Source organism: Toxotes jaculatrix, chromosome 3 (genome assembly GCF_017976425.1).
Source record: "Toxotes jaculatrix isolate fToxJac2 chromosome 3, fToxJac2.pri, whole genome shotgun sequence".
In the NCBI taxonomy this organism is placed as follows: Eukaryota; Metazoa; Chordata; class Actinopteri; family Toxotidae; genus Toxotes; species Toxotes jaculatrix.
In genome coordinates this window covers 2,131,602-2,150,173 of record NC_054396.1, presented here as the reverse complement: position 1 = coordinate 2,150,173, position 18,572 = coordinate 2,131,602, and the positions used below count along the sequence as shown (strand labels likewise).

At 43.0% G+C, this 18,572-nt stretch overlaps 1 protein-coding gene across 1 annotated transcript in view; it reads right to left on the bottom strand.

The window, feature by feature from the left end:
* The window catches only part of plxnb1b (plexin b1b), an 83,265-nt gene extending 69,082 nt beyond the window's left edge, over positions 1–14,183 (bottom strand). The window contains exon 1 of the mRNA XM_041033839.1: positions 13,787–14,183. The gene's annotated coding sequence lies outside the window, so the exon portion shown is untranslated. The remainder of the gene's footprint in view (positions 1–13,786) is intronic.
* Between the last annotated feature and the right edge of the window lie 4,389 nt (positions 14,184–18,572).

Sequence of the window (18,572 nt, the reverse complement as noted above, 5' to 3'; positions counted from 1 at the left end):
TTACAGCCTTGCTCTCTGTCTGCACAAAGACAATCCAAATGAGGAGAAGCCTGGCCGAAAACATTTTTTGGGCTGAAAAACTGTTTATTACTGTTTATTTCAGCCAATAACATAATCATAATATTTTTAATTTAATTGCAGCATCATGGGGTTAGGTTTCCACTGCTGGAGTTTGCCTGTAGACAATGTTTTATGACCTCTGCTGATTTATGTGCCACTAAACGCTACATTATTTTCAAATGTCTACAATAACCACAGGAAATGCAGATAAACACCAAACCCGCATTATCATAGTTACTACTCTGACAGAGCATTTTCATTCTTTATTTTTTATTTCTTCAGTCAGTGAATCCTTAAAATCTTTGCTATAAGAAGTCACAATGATGACTGCTCACTCACACTACAACACTAATAACACAACAATTATTATCCTACTTATTTTTATAGCTAATCAATCCAATGTGACCTTAACAGTCCAGTGTGCATCTCTACCAGCTCCGGGGGGACCGGTTTGATCCACATGATCCCTGCATGTTAATGGCTGACATCAGTCCACTAATATCAAAGGAAAACTTAATGCAATTGTAACAGGCTAACTTTAAAAATGAAAACCGATGTTTAACAGCCATCTCTACAGAATTACTTGTTTGACAAATTTATATATATTTTTTTTTACAGAGTTTATTTGTTAGCAAGTCAGTGGAGAATTTCTGATTTAACAAACTGTTTACAGTATGAGGAGCTGCCTGGGGGCTGACTGGAATGCATAGTTGATTGAGCCAGTATTTAGACTAAAGCTAATGAATCTGAACATTTGCATGACAAAACAGGATCTGTCCACACTGGTGAGATCAGATTGTTTTGTACAAGGTCACAATCCACACTGAAACACTTTATTACACTAAAACCAAAAGGGATTTCAACTTTCCAAGTCTAAGCTCCATATGTTCACATCCTGCTGAAACGACCTTAGATGAAACATCTCTGTGGAGAAACGGAAGCACAGCAGCAGCAAACAGCAGCAGAGCTAAACAGATACATTAATGAGACTATTTCAACAGGAGAAAGTATGAATGAAAATACAAAGACAACGGCTCCCACAGAGAAACACACAAGGAGGAAGTGAAGGACAGCGTTGTAAATGAGGCAGACCATGCAGCTGAGACAACAACTGTTCTTTGTGTGATCCAACTGTAGTTTTATCAGTGTGGTGTAGTCTGCTATGATGACTTGGTTTAAAGAACTGAAAAAAGTGAAGCAGCAAGATGTTTTACAGCCGTGCACGTTTACAGAACACATTTCTGCATATTTACTCTCATGGAACAACTGCAAATGTCAATAATGAACTGCTGTTGGAGTTACATGACCTTCGAAGGTGGGGCGAACAACACACCAGCACACTCACAAAAACCCCCCTGTGGGTGCTCCACCACCGTAGAAACAGAGGCCTGGTTCATTTGCAGCCAGATTAAAGCTTCTGAGGTGGAGCGGGTGGAAAAGATTATTCCTGGTAACTAAGAAAAAAAAAAAACTTTAAGCTCTCCATTAACAACAATGAAGAGAGTGTTATGTATGAAAGCTTCCTTCAGGCTCACTGGTACACAGAAGTCTACTATGTTGTACACAGAGCGATTACATTATATTTTTTATGCCGACACAGGCCCAGCGCTCTCTGTGTGCTGTATGCAGACACACAGCACAGTCTGAAGTGTGGATGTGCGGCACAGCGTGGTTACGGTTTTATTCACCAGGATTACAGTACGGTAAATGAGGAATGGAACCAAAATTTCAGATCGGCTTAGCAAATGCCTAAATCAAAGCCCTGCAAATCCAAGGGCAGGAGTGCAGGCTGGATACTGCGACACAGCGTACTGCAGCTCGGCTTACCACAGCGAGCAGCAAATGTTGTGGGTTTGCTGGGCATTCACATTCACGCACTTATACACAAACACAAAGACACAGTCACAGATTCACACAAACATTTCAACATGAGTCTGAGTACCTCTGTGCTGTTGGAAGCTGCAGCGGGGAGGTGAAAAAAAAAAAAGCCCTGCTGAGGGAGTATCGTGTCAATGCAAGGATAACAGAGCCCTGTGACCCCTGACCCCTGTGGGAGCGCGGACCAACAGGAAGTGTCATGGTAGGAAGACACATTACGGGCGGCTTGTAAAAATACGGATCTGCTGAAGAAACATGTCTAATGTTTGTAAATGACAAGCCAGTGACACTTTAACAGGATAACATTAGGTTACCAGCAGCTCCTACAGCAACAATCACAAAAGGTGATGATGGCAACTGTGATAATTCTGTCAGTTATTCATCAAGTTAAAAATACCAAACATCCACTGGTTTTGAGTTCCTGGGTGTGGAGCTGCTTTTCTCCATTTCATACCACTTCAAACTGAATTCTTTTAGGTCCACTTAGTAGTTTTTTTACACAGCTTTCAACAGCATCTCATGGTCTTTAGTTGACAAAATACTACATACTAATACAAAGTAGGGCTGTGTATTGGCAAGAAACCGGTGATATGTATTATGATAGAGGGGGGTTACGATTCAACATGTTGCAAGATTGTAAGCAAGGTGATTTTTAAAATTTCATTTTAGGAAAGCAGTCATAATTTATCACAGTCCCTGTAACATTCAACATCACAGAGCTGCAGCTGCAGGATTCCTCAAGAAAATGTGAAACAAATGTAAACAAAACAAATTCTGATAGAAATCATTCCCGGATCCTTTGTTGTTTCAGTTGTGTTTGTGTGTCAGTGCTTAGTTTTTAATGTCACGGTTTCTGTGGAGGAAGACGAGTTGGCCAACATACCCAGCCCTCGGGACACTTCTCTGTGTAGTAACAATGTCTCCTGCAGTGGACAAAACTCTCTCTGCAGAGACACTTGTGCCAGGAATGCACAGGAAACACTTTGCTACCGTGGAGAGCTGAGGGCACTCATGTTCATGTCCCCTTCCTCCAACTGAGAGGATTTTCCGGGAGCAGCAAAGGAGGGTCTTCTCTAAACCTCCTGATCTGAGCTGCAGCATTGTCTTTAGCTCCAAGTAAGTCAGCTAATGCACATGAGCTTCTTGGTCTCTTTACGGGTGACTCAAACATTGTGCCTTGATGTCCTTCACTGTCTGTGTGTCCTCCAGGTTTTCTTCTGTCCCCGTAATAAGCTTGGCACAAAGTCCTGCGATGATGGACAGAGTGGGCGTGCTCTCCTCTGACATCACCAAGGTGGCATCCTTCCCTGGCGTGAGTGCCTTTACACACTGTCTCAACACATGTGATAAACGGTCACATGATCCACTATGGGCTGGGAAGAATTTATGACCATAGCTTATGAGAGCACTTTAAAGCCGGCTGCATCATTTCAAAGGGCACAGTTTCTTTTCAGGTAGGAACAGTGATCTTCAGCTTACATACCTACAGCTAGGTAAGGCAGCAGTTTCCAGGGAACATTGTTCTGGTTTTGTGGAGTCCACCAGCAGCTGGACAAGGTCCTGAACTTTTAACATGCCTGTCCAACACTCGCCTTTGGTCTTCCATAGCAACCCCGCACCCCCCCCCCCCCCCCCCTTCCTTTTTCCCAGGACAGAGGGTCCCGCGCCCCAGGGTTTTTAAGGGGAGATAAGGGGAGGGGGGTGAGTCGATTTAGGGGGAGCTGTCCTGAGAAAAGGGCGTTTCTGGGGAAACTGAGAACTTACTGTTCTCCAAGAGCTTTCATTGTTGCCACTTAGCAACAGTGCACTGTCGGTATTTCAGAAGGCTGCTTTTCACGCCTGTCTGCATGCCACGAAAAGCCACACACACACACACACACACACACACACTCGCGTGAAGTTAGCGTCACCGCGACAGATGCTTCTTGTATTGTTGCCTCTCGAGTCAAAAGCCAAAGCCAGCAGCCTGACGTCACGTAGATGATATTCAATTTCAAGTGCTCTTGCAGATCCATTCATCTCATATGATGAGCCAGAATGAATGACCACCTGTGTGACTGCAGCCATGCATGGCAACCAGCAACTCAGCAGGAACGAGAGGTTTAGCACCGGTGACCAGTCCCCTTACATCTGACTAAAAATTTTGCCAAATGAACGTTTCCACAACTGCTTGACTTTCAGGGTAAGTTCACAAAGTTTATTTTCAAAAGGAGACGTGTGGATGCTAAAGCCTGGATGCTCAAGGTTATCTTCCAGATGGTGGACACTCCCTCCTCAGCCAAACCCACCTCACCTGTCCTTCCTCTGAGGAGACAGAAGAGGAGTCTGCAGTCAACACCAGCTGTTTTCCAACTGACAGACAGGGGAGGAGATGCTCTCACATCCTCCTCTCCCTCTCTCCCTCTCTCCCCTCCCCCCTTCTCTCCTCGAGGTACGCCTTCACGTCTCTAACCTCCACTTTTTTCCTCACAGTCCCCCCTCTCTGGTTGGCTGGTCTTTTCAGCCTCCTCTACAACAAAAGGAACAAAGGAGGCTGGGCAACTTTCCCTCTTCTCTTCTCTACAGAGACAAGCGGGCGGTTGGGTGGGTGGGGGGATTTGGGGGTAGATAAGACCTACAGACAACCCCTTTCAAAGCTGCAAAGACCGAACACATCTAAAAAGTCTGCATGCAACTGCACCAGCCTGGTCCAGCACATGCAGGTTGGTGCAAAACACCTTTTTTCACCTTGAACTACTTTGTAGTATTTCAGTTCGCTCCACTGTGATCCTCTCTCTATAAACTTGTTTCACCTTGTGAATTTTTTAACTTTCAGCTTCTCATGAGTGGTTTTCTCTTCCAAAACAGTAATGAAGACCTAGGCATCTCTTTTGTAAAGTATTGGATCTCCTGGTTGAAACAGATGCATTAGTACAATTGATGGTCTCTGTTGTGTTTGCTGTGGTCATCCTGGATGTATCACTATGTATTAGCTAGACCAGTCATGGTTGACAACACAACCAACACCTTGAACTCGGGTTATCGGGTGGAAAGCAGTGTGGGGGGGGGGGGGGGGGCAGAAGCTGTGACAATGGCTACATGTTATGTCGGGTGTTGTTAAGTTCCTATGGTGGAAACGGACTGTTGGACAGCATGGCACAGCACCACACTGGAAAATGGCTGCGTGTGAAAAGCTGCCAGCATTACAGCCCCACCCCACAGAAACATCCTCACTCCCAAGGTCTAAAACTCCAGCTAGTTCCCACAGCTTTAGAAGTCCATAAACACACCACTCGCATGCATACTCACACACACATTTCTTATCCACTCTGGATGAACTGCACACGCTTTAGCTTTTGGAAAACTGATCCATTATGTCTAAACAACTGTAAACTGCACTGTAAACGTGAAAGCAAATAAATATCAGTCACTTCTGTCACTGTTGTGTCATAACTGCCTGAGGTCAAGTCATGGTTGGTGCACCACGTGACCCACAAAGATCCACGTGTCGTCAGCATATGTCCATGCCTGAAAAAAGTCTACATATTTTGACTTTAGACTGTCCTCATGACAAACACACCAACTGGACAGACGCTAGAAAAAAACACTTGTTTTATGTAGTGTATTATGTTTTCATCCATTTTTTTTGCTTGTTCTTGTTGTCCAAGCCAAATACAACAAACAAAGGAACTCATCTTTGTGCTGATCAGGAGGTCGCCATCATGTTTTCTAGAGTGTATGTGTGGAATGTGTCTGCATATCCAAACCCCCGATTACAGTCCTGGCTGCTGGTCAGCGCAGACAGTTCCTGGTGTAGCAGTAACAGTGTGTAAAGTTTAAAGTTAGGATTTAAGGTGAAATCTGAAGCAGGGCTCTGAGGACGAGGACTGAAAACTAAGTTCTGGGATACTAGGAATGATACTCGGCAGATGACAAACAAGTCTGGACCTGTTGTTCTCATCAACCCTAACAGCTGAGGACTGTTAGGGTTGAGTATTGAACCTAGATGACAACTTAACTGCTTATAGACCCAAGTTTCAAAATCTGCTAACAGTTAGAACCAAATTCTCTCTACTTACTCCCTCATCTGATGTGTTCTTATTATTAACATCGTATTTACTGCAGTATTGGACCACAGGATTCTGTATGACTGTTGAAACAAGACTAAACACTGATGTATTTGGAAGAAATCTTTCTCTGGTCATTGTGGAATCTTGAGTCTGCACTGATGGGGGTTTATTATCAGGGTTCATCAGGATCACAGTTAGATTCATCTGTGCAGAGTCGAGATAATTCAAGTTCAGGTTGAGTGTCGAGGAATTCATGTCTTCAATTAAAGGAGGGGTTAAAGGGGGCTGGAACAATCCAGAAAGTTATTCCAGCACCTTTGATTAATAAGTAAATAGATCTGATTGTCAGTTTCATGTATAATAATGTGGGCCAGCAGACTGTCAAAAAAAAAATCTGTGAAAAATGGCCCCCGCCTGTAAGGACAGAAGAACAATGGTGTTCACATGTCTGCGTGAGTTCAGTACTCCCTCCACCCTCAACCACCCCAGGTGGAGGTCTCGTCTTCTCATTGCGAGTGCAGTGACAAAGCCCTTCTCATCCATGTCACCCTATCTCACTGGGCGGGCCTCTTACTCCGAGGGCCTTCGACAAATGGCTGTTTCAGCTCCACAGAAAGATAGGAAATGATATGGGTGCAGGGGACCTCTGCAGGGAAAACTGAAAAACTTTGAGCAGCAGAAAGTGTTGAATTAGAAGCGATGATTTGCGGAAAGGCAGGAAAAGGATGAAATTGCTTCAGCTTTGCAACGGCGAGTGAATAAAATGGAGGGTGGAGAGGGATCTGAGGGAGGAAAAACAGCATATATGCAGAAAGTGAGGCACAAAATACACACTAGATCATGGTAAACACCTGCTGGTGGATTAGAGTAGAAGGAGCTGCTGGTTCTACAAGTTTTTTTTCCCCAACTATATATTCCTGTTTAAAAGGTTTTCCTATAAAAACAGAGTTTCCTGTTTATCTCAACTTTGCTTCTAAGAAATCGTGTTTTTTTTTGTCCTGATTATTATGATGGATGGCTCTGCCTCTAAATACAACGATAACCATTTGCCTCAAGGGCCAGATATAGTCCAAACCAACTCAAGAGGCACACAAGGACATGGACGGGGTTCTGTTTATACTACACTGGGTGTCTGCAGTCACGGACGTGGCAACATGTTTGGCAGCGCTACACGCTCAGTCATAAATTCTGGGCTGCTCACGGACAGCGTCCACGGACACGGACATTTATATCACGCAGGCTGCTAAGGCCACACGGATTAAGAAGTATAATTTGGGCAAATATGTTGTTGTTGCTATGACGAACAAGCGAGTTGTAGGCATAAATCAGAGCTCTGGCAATTTGGGTATGTTTTGTTAAAGGAACTGGGAACAAAACAGTGTACCACAGCTGCTGAATTCAGGGGAAAGTGGCCCAGAATATGAAAGTGAGCTGACTTAAACTGCTGAATCACATGCTGAATGTTGTATGAGGTTTCTACAAAGTGTAATCTCTAACTTCAGATCACTGTTAGTAGCATGCATAACAGGATTTTTAGCTCAGTGATGTTTTTTTAAAACCAGAAATGCTCCATGCGAGCTAAAGTTAAGCTCTCTCCTTGGGTTTTGTGCACTCAGGAGTGTAACTTTCACAACACAGCTGCTCATCTTTTGTACGGATGTTTCAACCAAGAAGGTTCAAAGCTCAGCCGGTCTTTGGAAGTGCTCCAAATTTCTTAGACACTCAAAGCAGCTCCATTCATATTCAGTTATATGTTTGACAAACAAATCCCTGCCAGCATCATGTATGTCAATAATACTAGTGAGCAGAAGAGATCTTTAGTAGTTCTCAATCAGTCCATGGGTGTGCTTAGGTAAACCATCACATCACATGTACTCGAGGGATGACGTCTGAGAACCAGTTCCACTTGAGAACTGGTTCCTAACTGGCTGAACCATCAGAACCAGTTGCCTCCTAGCTTATCACTTCCTTTTCTGGATGCCAGCATCTGGTTCTTCTGACAGTTACACACTGCAAAACAATAAGGTCAAACCCATGTGACACACACTTGCAGTAACTAAGTGGGGACAAAAGGCTTCTCTGTGAGCAGCCACCTAAGCTAACATCTACCGATAGTCCGCAGGTGAGGCGTTTAGGGGACACCTGTAAATTGTAACTACAGAAAATGACCAAGGTTACACCCTCCGCCTCTGAACTGAATGAGTCTCTGCACACACACATGGGTCACACATCGTACCACCACAGGTAAATTCTCAGCCTGCGGGAAACACTGTTATATCTGTACAATGGACATTTCAAGTAGTAGGAGTGGAAACAGCAGCAAGATGCTGAAACATCTTACTCTGCAGCATGGGCTTAAATTCCAGGAATGACATGTAGTTGACAATTTACACATGAAAGCCACTGTTTCCCAACCGAGCAGCACGTCCATCACAGAGGATAAATATTCTGTATGTTACAACAGAACTGTGCAGGCATGCTAAGCTAATTTTTTACTTTGACTAAGAAAACCTAAATTAAAACAAATGCTGTACAAAGATTCTCTCATTTCATCTGCTTTAGACGATGACAGACTGTTGCTACAGCTAACTCCCAGGCTACAGCCTGTGTTCAGACTCTGAGATAATAAACGGAAAATTGATCAGGGATTGTTAAGTGAACTGACAAAGAATCAGACTGATGAGCAGAACCGATAAGGGCACTGATATCAATAAAATCGTATCAATTCCCATCCTTACTGTGCTCCCGTTTCAATGCTGACCTTAGTCAAACACACCAGCTTCATTCATGAGGGATTAAGTATTGAGCACACATACACGGCATGAGCGGCATGTGGTGGAAGCGTGCAGCAGCGTACCATGATCAGTTAATAATTCACACTCTTACAGAGTACTTCACTTGCAGCTTCAAAGGGACTTCAACACAATCTATTTTACATTCTACAGCACTGCGTGTATCTGGGTCCCCATTTACATATCTGAATAATGAACAGGCTACTCTGTCTAATGAAATCCTCAGGGAATCCAGAGGAGTCTTATCGCTGTTCTTGTTATCGAAGAAAATCCTTGTATGTAAAAATGTGCAAAATCAGTGCATGAATATTTCACAGAGCATGTCATGGGGAAAAAAAGAGCATGAAAAGAGTCAGACTTTAACCACTTTGATGCGTTACAACATTTTCAAGTAATTCGCCCACTACACTGTCTGTCAGTGTCCAGCCCCTCTCAGATTTCCACTGTAGTGCCCTCAGATGAGGCTATATTTAATGTCTGCTATCTGGAGGTGTCCTTAAGTGTGGTGGTGGTATGTAGCAGGAGGGGTATCAGATTCCGTGCCCATCTATTATCCCTCCACTCAGGGTCTACACCACCAGCATATTGTCCCTAATCTTGGTGCATCTGCCGGCTCACAAGGCCCCATTAAACAGCCAGACCACTTTGATAAGGTTACTGACTTAATGCTCAGTGACATAATTAAATTGAGTATTTAATCTGGCCATGGGAGTGGAACAGACCTAGACCCCTGCCGGGCAAGCCCAGCATTCACATGTCGAGCCTCGGCTGCTCTTCCAAATAACTTGTACTTTGATCCCCTTTTGGGATAATCGTCCTCTTCAACAGGCAAGATAAAAGACTGGCTGCAGACAATGTCCAACACGTTGACTTCCTGTCAGCTGACTTCACCTGTTTGTTTCTGGTCCATAATAATCCATTGAAAAAAAAAACAACTGAATCCTTTGATTTTTCCCAGATACTAATGGGATAAAGGCTATAGCCCTGCACAGTGCATTTAGAAAATATTAGACCCCTTCAATTGTTCCACAGTCCCATTCTAAAGTCACATAAACTGACATAAGCAGGTGTGTAAAGTTTGTCATGTCACACCCACGAAAACTAAAGAGTGTGAATATTTATGGCAGTGTGATATTTCAAAATTCTGTTTTAGCTTTGTCATAATGGGCTGCTGAGTGTAAACTGATGAGGGGAAAAACACATTTAAATGATTTTAGCAAGAGGCTGCAACATAACTAAATGTGAATGAAGTGAAGGGATCTAAATACTTGAATGAACCGTCCAATAAGTGCAGTAAAAGCACGATCTACCAGCACAGATTGTAGTGCAGCTGTGTGTTCACCTGTCAGACAGATGTGAGCTGTTGTACAGTGTGACGTGGTGAGCGGTGGGAATGATTTGTGGATGAGTTTGTTGGTCCTGCTGGCGCCTCTGGTACAAATGCTGCTCTCCCAGCAGACCACAGCACAGAAGATGGGACTCGCTGGAACAGACCTCCAGCATCTCACTGCAGACAGTGAAAGATCTGAGCTTCCTCAGAAAGTAGAGTCTGCTCACCCCCTTCTTGAAACAGCATCAGAGCCAATCCAGGCTGCTGTTCAAGTGGACACCAAAGTACCTGTAGCGCTCCACAACTCCATCCTCTGAGATGTACAGAGTGAACAGAAACATAGACGGGACATTCCCCTGTGCAGCTCCTGTGTTCTTGGGTACTGGTACCATGCAGAAAGTCTTCCATGGCACTGGTATCCCTCAGCCACAGACTTAGGTCTAAGACATGTTGCAGGATAGCAGACAGCTGGGTGGCACAGGACCTCAGGACTCATGGTGTCATGGTGTTGTGAATTGGTGGTGCCCACAGAGACTTTCCATGCCCTAACACCTCCACACACCTGGCCAACTGCTGCGTACTGGAAACACGCTCGTCAACAATGTCTGTAACTTTCCGAAAACTGGAATTAATATGACATTCACATCCATTTCATGATGTTACTGACCACATGTGCAGAGCTGAGACAGGGTGGCAGGGTTTGAATGTCTGCAGGAACTGGAAATGTGCCCAGTTACCCTCATACTTAAACTACATCACGTCTTCCCTCTCTCTATGCCAGCCAGCTTTTCACCTCACCTTCCACAACAACTATAAACACATACAAACACGTCTAACAAGCTAGTTCTGTTTGAGAATAACCTGACTAATAACCCTGACTAGTCTCTGTGTCACATGTGACATGGCTTTAACAGGGACAGGTCGTGTCCTGACTGTGAAATGTTCATATACTTATTCGATGCCCAAGATGATGATGTAGTGCCATTACCAGTCAGTGACTGTTTATCAAACCACCTTGACGTCTCCCCATCTGTCCACTACCAGACTGATGCTGAGCAAGGCAAATCACAGTGTAGCCTTATCTCACACTCTCACTGTGTCTCTGAAAAGACACGTTTGTCTTAAAGCAGCAGGCTCCCTGCAGTCCACCCCCAAGCCTCGACCTTTTGACCTTTAGCACCTTGACAAAGACAGACGACGTGAGGTGAATCTTGTTTATTGGAGAAGCTCTTAAGCACCTCTGTTGAGACAAATCCTCTCTATTAAATGTTGACATCTGTAAAGTGCTTCACGAAAAAAAAGGAATTGCATTTTGTTCACCCTTTTAAAAATCCCATTTTTTTTCCATTTCACGTCACAGCAGGTCAAACTTTTAAAGGTCAAATGTGCACACTATAATGACGGCATTTATACACAGGGGCAAAGGTCAACTTACAAGTCCAGATACTCTGGGTCCTGGTGTCTGGACTTTATCCAGGCACAAGTATAACAACATGCCGGCTACTAGTTCTGCTAATACAGCTATTCGCTTCAGGGTCAACGAAAACATGTGCTCCACTTCAGTGTCAAAGACTCCACTTAAACATGAACCACAATTTTAACTCCTTTATTAAACAACTTGAAATCTAGAGATAATTTGATTTGGTCCCTTTACAAAATTACCCTCGTTACCCTGCTCCAAAGAACCTACTGCTTTAGTGAGCTACACCGGCTTTGTACTGCTGTCTAATATAACTTCATCACCAAAATGTGTTGGTCTTTAAGAAGGGGTTTAAAAACTGAACATGAAAAACCTGAAAATGAGTTTCCATTTAAAAGTGCAGACAACCATAAAATAAATGAGCAATCATAATCATCATCATCATCATCATCATCATCAGGAGGGGATATTCCATCTCATTTCCTGGCTTATACTAAGCATCAATTATGTTATGAGGTAATAGGAGCAGATGGCCACGGGTGAAGAAGGCACTACACTGTGAGAGGAGACCATCACCCATCAACACTAAGTCCACATGCTCACAGTCCCTCTGTTGGACGGTCAGCCATGGCACCAAGTGTTTATATATTTAAAATATTAAACTGGTTTCTGTGTTAAGAAAATAGCATGAAGAGCTGCTTTTGACCTTTGACCTTAGAGAGTATCAGTGGCCTTGTTCAGACCTGGCATTAACATGCACCTTGGGTGATCTGATCACAAGAGGACGGCACTAAGTACAGGTGTGAATGCACCTAAGACGCATTGAGGACATATTTGAAATCCAATCACTTAGACCACACTCAGAGGTGGTCTGGGTCACAACTGGCCTGTTTCTTTAACGGGTGTGTCACAGAATGTTGTCCTAGACCCAAACTAAGGACTAGACCTAGTCTGTACTGTTACTAGTGCCTTGCTGCCTCCCACCAGTTAAAAACATCTTTGGTTTTTGCAAACGCAAATGATGCACATGCTTATTTGCATATAGAGCGGGGAACTGAGATCCAATCACAAGCAGCCACTCAAGACACATGGAGAAACATTTTAACGTCAGGGTGAACTGATGAACTTAGAGCTGTCCACCTGTGATCAGATCACCTGTTAATGTTAATGTCAGATAAGAATCTCCTGATGATTTCTCATTGCTTTTATCATCATTTCTCATTTCTATCATATCATATTCTATCTAAGGGAAATTATTAAATAATGTTTGACTGAAATACAGTACTCAACTCAGCATGGATCTAGCTACATGAAAAAAATATTTCTTAAGATGTGATGAAGGTATTTTTAAGAATAGTTTTGGTCATACTGAGCTGTGAAATACACTGTTATGTTCCGCGAACAGATTGACGATGAAAAAAATGACTAATTGCGTTTTTGTTTAGTAGAAAAAAAAACACAAATACCTAAGGAAATAAGATTTAAGACATGTCTATGAGCTGGGAGGCGTTTCTGGTAAATTCGGCTCGTACATGATACAGAAAGAAGACCATACAGTGATTTAAAACTAAATTGTTTAGACCTGGAATTTCTGTGGATGGGTGTTACAGCGACGAATACTTTAATGTAAAATGAAACCTGTTTTCCTAAACAGAATAAATTATCCCCGACTCACACTGGCACAGTCTGTCAGAGGAATGACCCCCGGGGTAAATGAACGCTGGCTGATTTCTCAGCACCGTGAATCCGGACGCTTCACCAGTCTCTGGTGCTGTTAGTATATTTTGATTTAGCGCTTTGTAAACAGACACTAATGAGGGTCACGCCTCGTACGAACATAATGATGGCGAGTGGACAGTCGGTGCCTTGGAGCGACGACGCCTAAAGGATGTGCACGGGATAAGTTAGCACACTGTACCAGTTACAGCGCGTTACTGGGCTAACTGGCGTTAGCTGGCGCAGCTAATGTTAACCTGCGCTTGTTGAACTATTTCTAATAAACAAAGCAGAAGCCTGAATGAAAACAGAGTGTAAACATAAGTGAGCGAGCGTCAAAACACGCGCACGAGGATGTTTATGAGTGGAAAAAAGTTGTTCCAATAACATTACGACTTGGTGCTGTTCACCATTCAGAGGCTGAGTTATTCCGAGGGAAACAAGTGGAAAATCATACGCAGCTGTGCTTCTAACTGGGGTTCAGAGGAGGAGTGGGTCCTCCGGAGCACAGGCGGACTACACAGCCTGCAGAGCCACTCACCTTGCCCGGTGCAACAATTCTTCAATACGTTGCTCAGATCGCTGGGTTTTTACTCCTCGTTACAGCGAAGCAAACAGCTTTTCACCTCTTTCTTCACCGTGAGCAAATTTGTCCTCAACCGGAGCTTGTATCCGCAGACAAATTGGCCGAGAGGATCAGGTTATTCCCCGAGTTTAGGAGATTACAGATCCCAGGGTCGGTCAGTCCGAAGTTACCAATTTCCTCTCAAGCATCAAACTTTCACTAGTTTCACCTAACGGCTTGGTGCTCAAAGAGCAGGGCAGTTATTCCATGCAGTAAAAAAAATAGAATAGAATAAAAAAAAGGTTGAAGTGTTCAGTTTGGTCTCTTTCCTCTGCTTGGTTTCACTCGGGAGGTTTCTTCCCCCACATGTAGCCGGTAAGTAGTGGTGGGAATGGTTCGCTGCTGCGCTCAGCGCCCAGATCTCCACAGGCGTAAGGCTTTCACAAAGGGGGGTATGTTATGCTGCGTTCAGGGTCTCCTTGTATTTTATAAAAACCCCACACGAAAGTGAAATGTATACCCGACATTTGTAGAAGTGTTGGCGTCCAGTTTAAAAGCAAAGTCAAACTAATTGAACAGGCAAAGAGATATCCTCCAGAGGAGACAAGTGAGGAAAAAAAGCTGGAGGCAAATAATAGTAGCCTGCTCATATGGAAGGGAAAGCTTTAAACCCAACACATTTACATAGCAATATACATATTTTAATCACAGAAATAGTAGTGTCTTCAACATCCTGAAGTAAAATTTACTTACCAGCTCTTACAATTGGGACTGATAAATGTTGTTCTGTATGCTGATCTATAAATGCTGCCCTGCATCGTAAACAATCCTCTAATAGCCCAATGTGCCACGCACTGTGTTGTTCAACTGCAGTGTTTCTAAACCACCAGCATGTGTCCATCAAACCAGAGCAAGCACATCTCAAGAGCCATTGTGAAACTTTGCACAGCTTTAGAAGATTTTTTTTAACTAAACCTCTTGCACATTGAATGCAACCCTGGTTTTGAAAATGGACTATTAAGACTATTCTCTGCCTATACAAAGAGAGAAGACAAAAAAAAATGAGTACTATCCAGAGAGAGCTGGACTCATCTGTGTTTTAGGTCCCACCTCACTTTAATAGCCTTTACTTTATTATAAAGGATCGCAGACTGTTAAGTTTGGAAAACACGGGCATTTAGAGAAATCCTGCTGCACTATATGCCACTGTGATTTTGTCCATGTGTGCTGCAGTGTTCTGTAAGTCCAATATTTCCCTCAGTCCGTGAAGCCAGCATCACTGCTGGAGAAATGGCTGGTGAATGGCGGACCTCTTCTGGCCAAGTGGAGACACGCCACCTATACATCTGCTGAGTTTTTGATGCCCTGCCTTTGGGATTTCATACAACGAGGCTGCAGACTCACAAAATCTTACTGACTGAGCAAAGAGGCTGTAAAGAGGAGTAACCATATATTTTCAAATGTATTAAAACATTTCAGCATGTGTATGTGTACAGTACATATATACTTGCAGATAGGGGACAAATGAAATAATGTTAAAAATGTTAACATGTCTGGACTGGACAAACAGTATTGAATGAAATCCTTTCAGTCCATTATTTGAAAGTAAAATTCACAAAATGATCAAGACATGGGGGTGATTATTTTTGCCTTCGTTGACCATGTCGGTGCACCTTTCTCCTACATCTCATTTGGGGAAACAAAAACATCGCTTTGCAGTTTTGTTTTTCAAAGCAAAGCACCAAACTGAGAGGAGCCTGACAGGTGAAAGGCTCTGCCTCCCATTCAACTCTTGGAAACTCAAGGAACCACAAATAAGCCTGCATTTTGAGAACAAAATGTTCTATTGGGATTGCAGGGAACTATGAGTTCTTTAAGATACAATGGAACTTTGTTATTAAAGGCTTTATATGTAAGGAGGAAGATTTTTAATTGTATTACAGCAGAACTGGAGGCCAAGGTTATAGTAAGTACTTTAAGATACCTTGTTTGATTACCTGATGAGTTTCATCTGGATCCATAGATAAATACAGCTGGGTATCATCTGCCTTTGAAATGGACATTTATGTGGTCCCAATGACACGTTCCTGTTTCTAACAAGTACAGAGACCAGTCCTTTATCTGAGGTCATGAGAAGATCGTAGGTAACTTTGACCAGTGCTGTTCCTGTGCTGTGATTGACTCTACATCCTGATCAAAACCTTCAAACACACCAGGAAACACACCATTACTAAACTAATTATCACATAACCACACATGGCACACACTGAAACAGCTTTTCCAAGGATTTTAGAAATAAAGGGGAGGTTGGATGTAGGCCTATAGCTGGCTAAAAGCTCTGGATCAAGAGTAGACATATTAAGTAGAGGTTTAATCACTGCAGCCATAGAAGCCAACAACACAGAACTGAGCTATAAATACAACAGGGTTACATGGGTAAAATGATACATGGGTAAAATATTTTTTGAAGTTGATAGTACCATCATATCCAGGAATTCGAGGGGAACCCTTTGGTCAGCGTTGCTATTTGTGTGGATTTGTGTGTGTGTGTATGTGTTTCAGAGCATAGGCCTGTATTCATAGCAGGGTGACAGAGAAGTGAGTAGGAAAAGTGGAAAAGCAGAGTGTGAATGAGCATGCCTGTCTGTCAGCAGCAACATGCTGCATTCATGTCCCTGTGAAAAACACTGAGCCATTCATCCCCCAAGTTCGTACACACACACACAGCTTTTGGTTACTCTGAGAACCAACTTGTCTTTAGAGAGGAGCTGGGCGGGATGGCTGGAGTGGGGGATGGAGGGTGGGAAGCTGGCTGGTAGGCAATGGTTGGGGGAGGTGTGGATCTACTTGCTTAGTATGTTCATTATCATATACCACACCACAGTGACAGACTCTGCAGTCTCTGCCTTAATGTGCTTTAGTACAGAACTGATGTGAATAAAAACACATAATGAACAAAATTCAAAAACCCTTCTCTTACTTTTTCAGAAGCACTGAGCTGGTATAAATTTATATTTGAAGAAAAAAAAAATCCTGGATCAACATGAATCAGGTGCTGATCCACCAAACTTAACTGAAATGTCCTAACAGGGTTTTCAGATAACCTACTAAGAGGCCTGATCCATTTGTTCTCTGGTTAGCAGGATATGTCCAAAAGTTTGATTGAAATTGGGTGGTAGTGAAGTGCACTGATTTCTTTTTTGGTGAAGTTCTATGTTCAACAGCACCACCATGTGGCTTTTTGTAACATTCTTGAACCACGAGATGCAGAAAAACAAAAAACAGCAGAGTTTTTCAAGATTCTTTTGCTCAAGACAGATCATCTGTTGAGGCCACAGACTTCCCATCATGTTATTTCACCCATCATGCAAAACACATTGTCATCAGTCAAAGCTCATCCATTCTTTTTCTGTTAGGAACAGAACATAGAAATGATGTTGGTTTGTTGGTTGTTTTCCTAACAGGTTGCCTGTGGACATACAACACCACAATACAACAAAATGGCCATAACTGGGAGGTCATGAGTCTGACTCACTTTTTTAATAGGCTGTTTCACAACAGAGTTTCAGAGCTGTAATTAATCTCATTATTTATATGACTGCTTTCTTTTCAGGTGAGCTAAGTCCAAGGTCCATGACTCACTGTCAGTGTTTATAGGGACACTTGATGGAACTGAGCTACAGTTAACAAAGCCATGAAGGAAAAACAAATCGTTGAAAAAGCAACAATGACCATAAATATAGCATTGAAATTGAAATGTACTATGAGAACACAGCTGCTAAATGGATCCTGATCTTATTTTGTCATCTCCCAAGGACAACACTGACCTTGGAAGCTCAGCAAAAAATGTGTCTTCCTTCAATAAAAAGAAGAATAATGTGGTTGTTGTTGTTGTTAATAACAAAGGAAACCTTCATACACACACCTGACTGTAGTTTTGTTGCTGGGATGAAAAATGTGAACTTATCCTTTAATCTGATACTATCCATGTTGTCCAGTAGATGGCGAACCTGTACTGTCTGACCACACCTTTCATCAGTGATGAGCAAAGCAGATGTTTTTATTGTCCTGAATCGGTGGACTCAGTTCATTAAAAAGATTTGTGCAAATGATTCATTTAGCTGGAGCTTTGACTGCATAGTCCCACCCACTGTGCTGAAACAAACACAGGCTGTGTTTATTTCTCATGATTTCCAGCTTCCAGAGCTGGAAGTGCTGGTTTTTATTGACTTTTAAGCCCCTTTTTAACCGGTCTACAGCTCTGCATTACTCATAAACTTGGTGGAACTGATTCCGGTAGTTTGAGCCACTGACTACTGGTCAGGGCTCACGTTCACTGTGTAATACATCCAGTGAAAAAGTCACTGATGTTAGGAGCAGACAGTCTCTCCCTCATCCCTCATGTTGCTGCTGGTTTCCCCTGTTTGTCTGTTTTCCTGTACGTGTTTGTGTGTCTTGACCTGGGTGTTGTCGATCTACTTTCTGATTTCCTCCAGAACTCCTGCTCACCTGTGTCTAATCACCTCATCAGCCACATCCTCAGCCTGAAGTATAAGAACACCCTTCCTTCTTTTTTATCGGATTGTCTGTTCTCTCTAGTGGTATTGTGGGGTGGACTCTTCAAGAGTGTTATTCCCATTGTTATCATTCCTCATGCTAATTCTAGTTTCTACTGTTCTCTAGCTTCATTTGCACCTGTTCCTAAACCATCTTTCCTCTGTCATCATCAGTTTCCTGATCCACCAGTTCCCCCTCTCCGCTA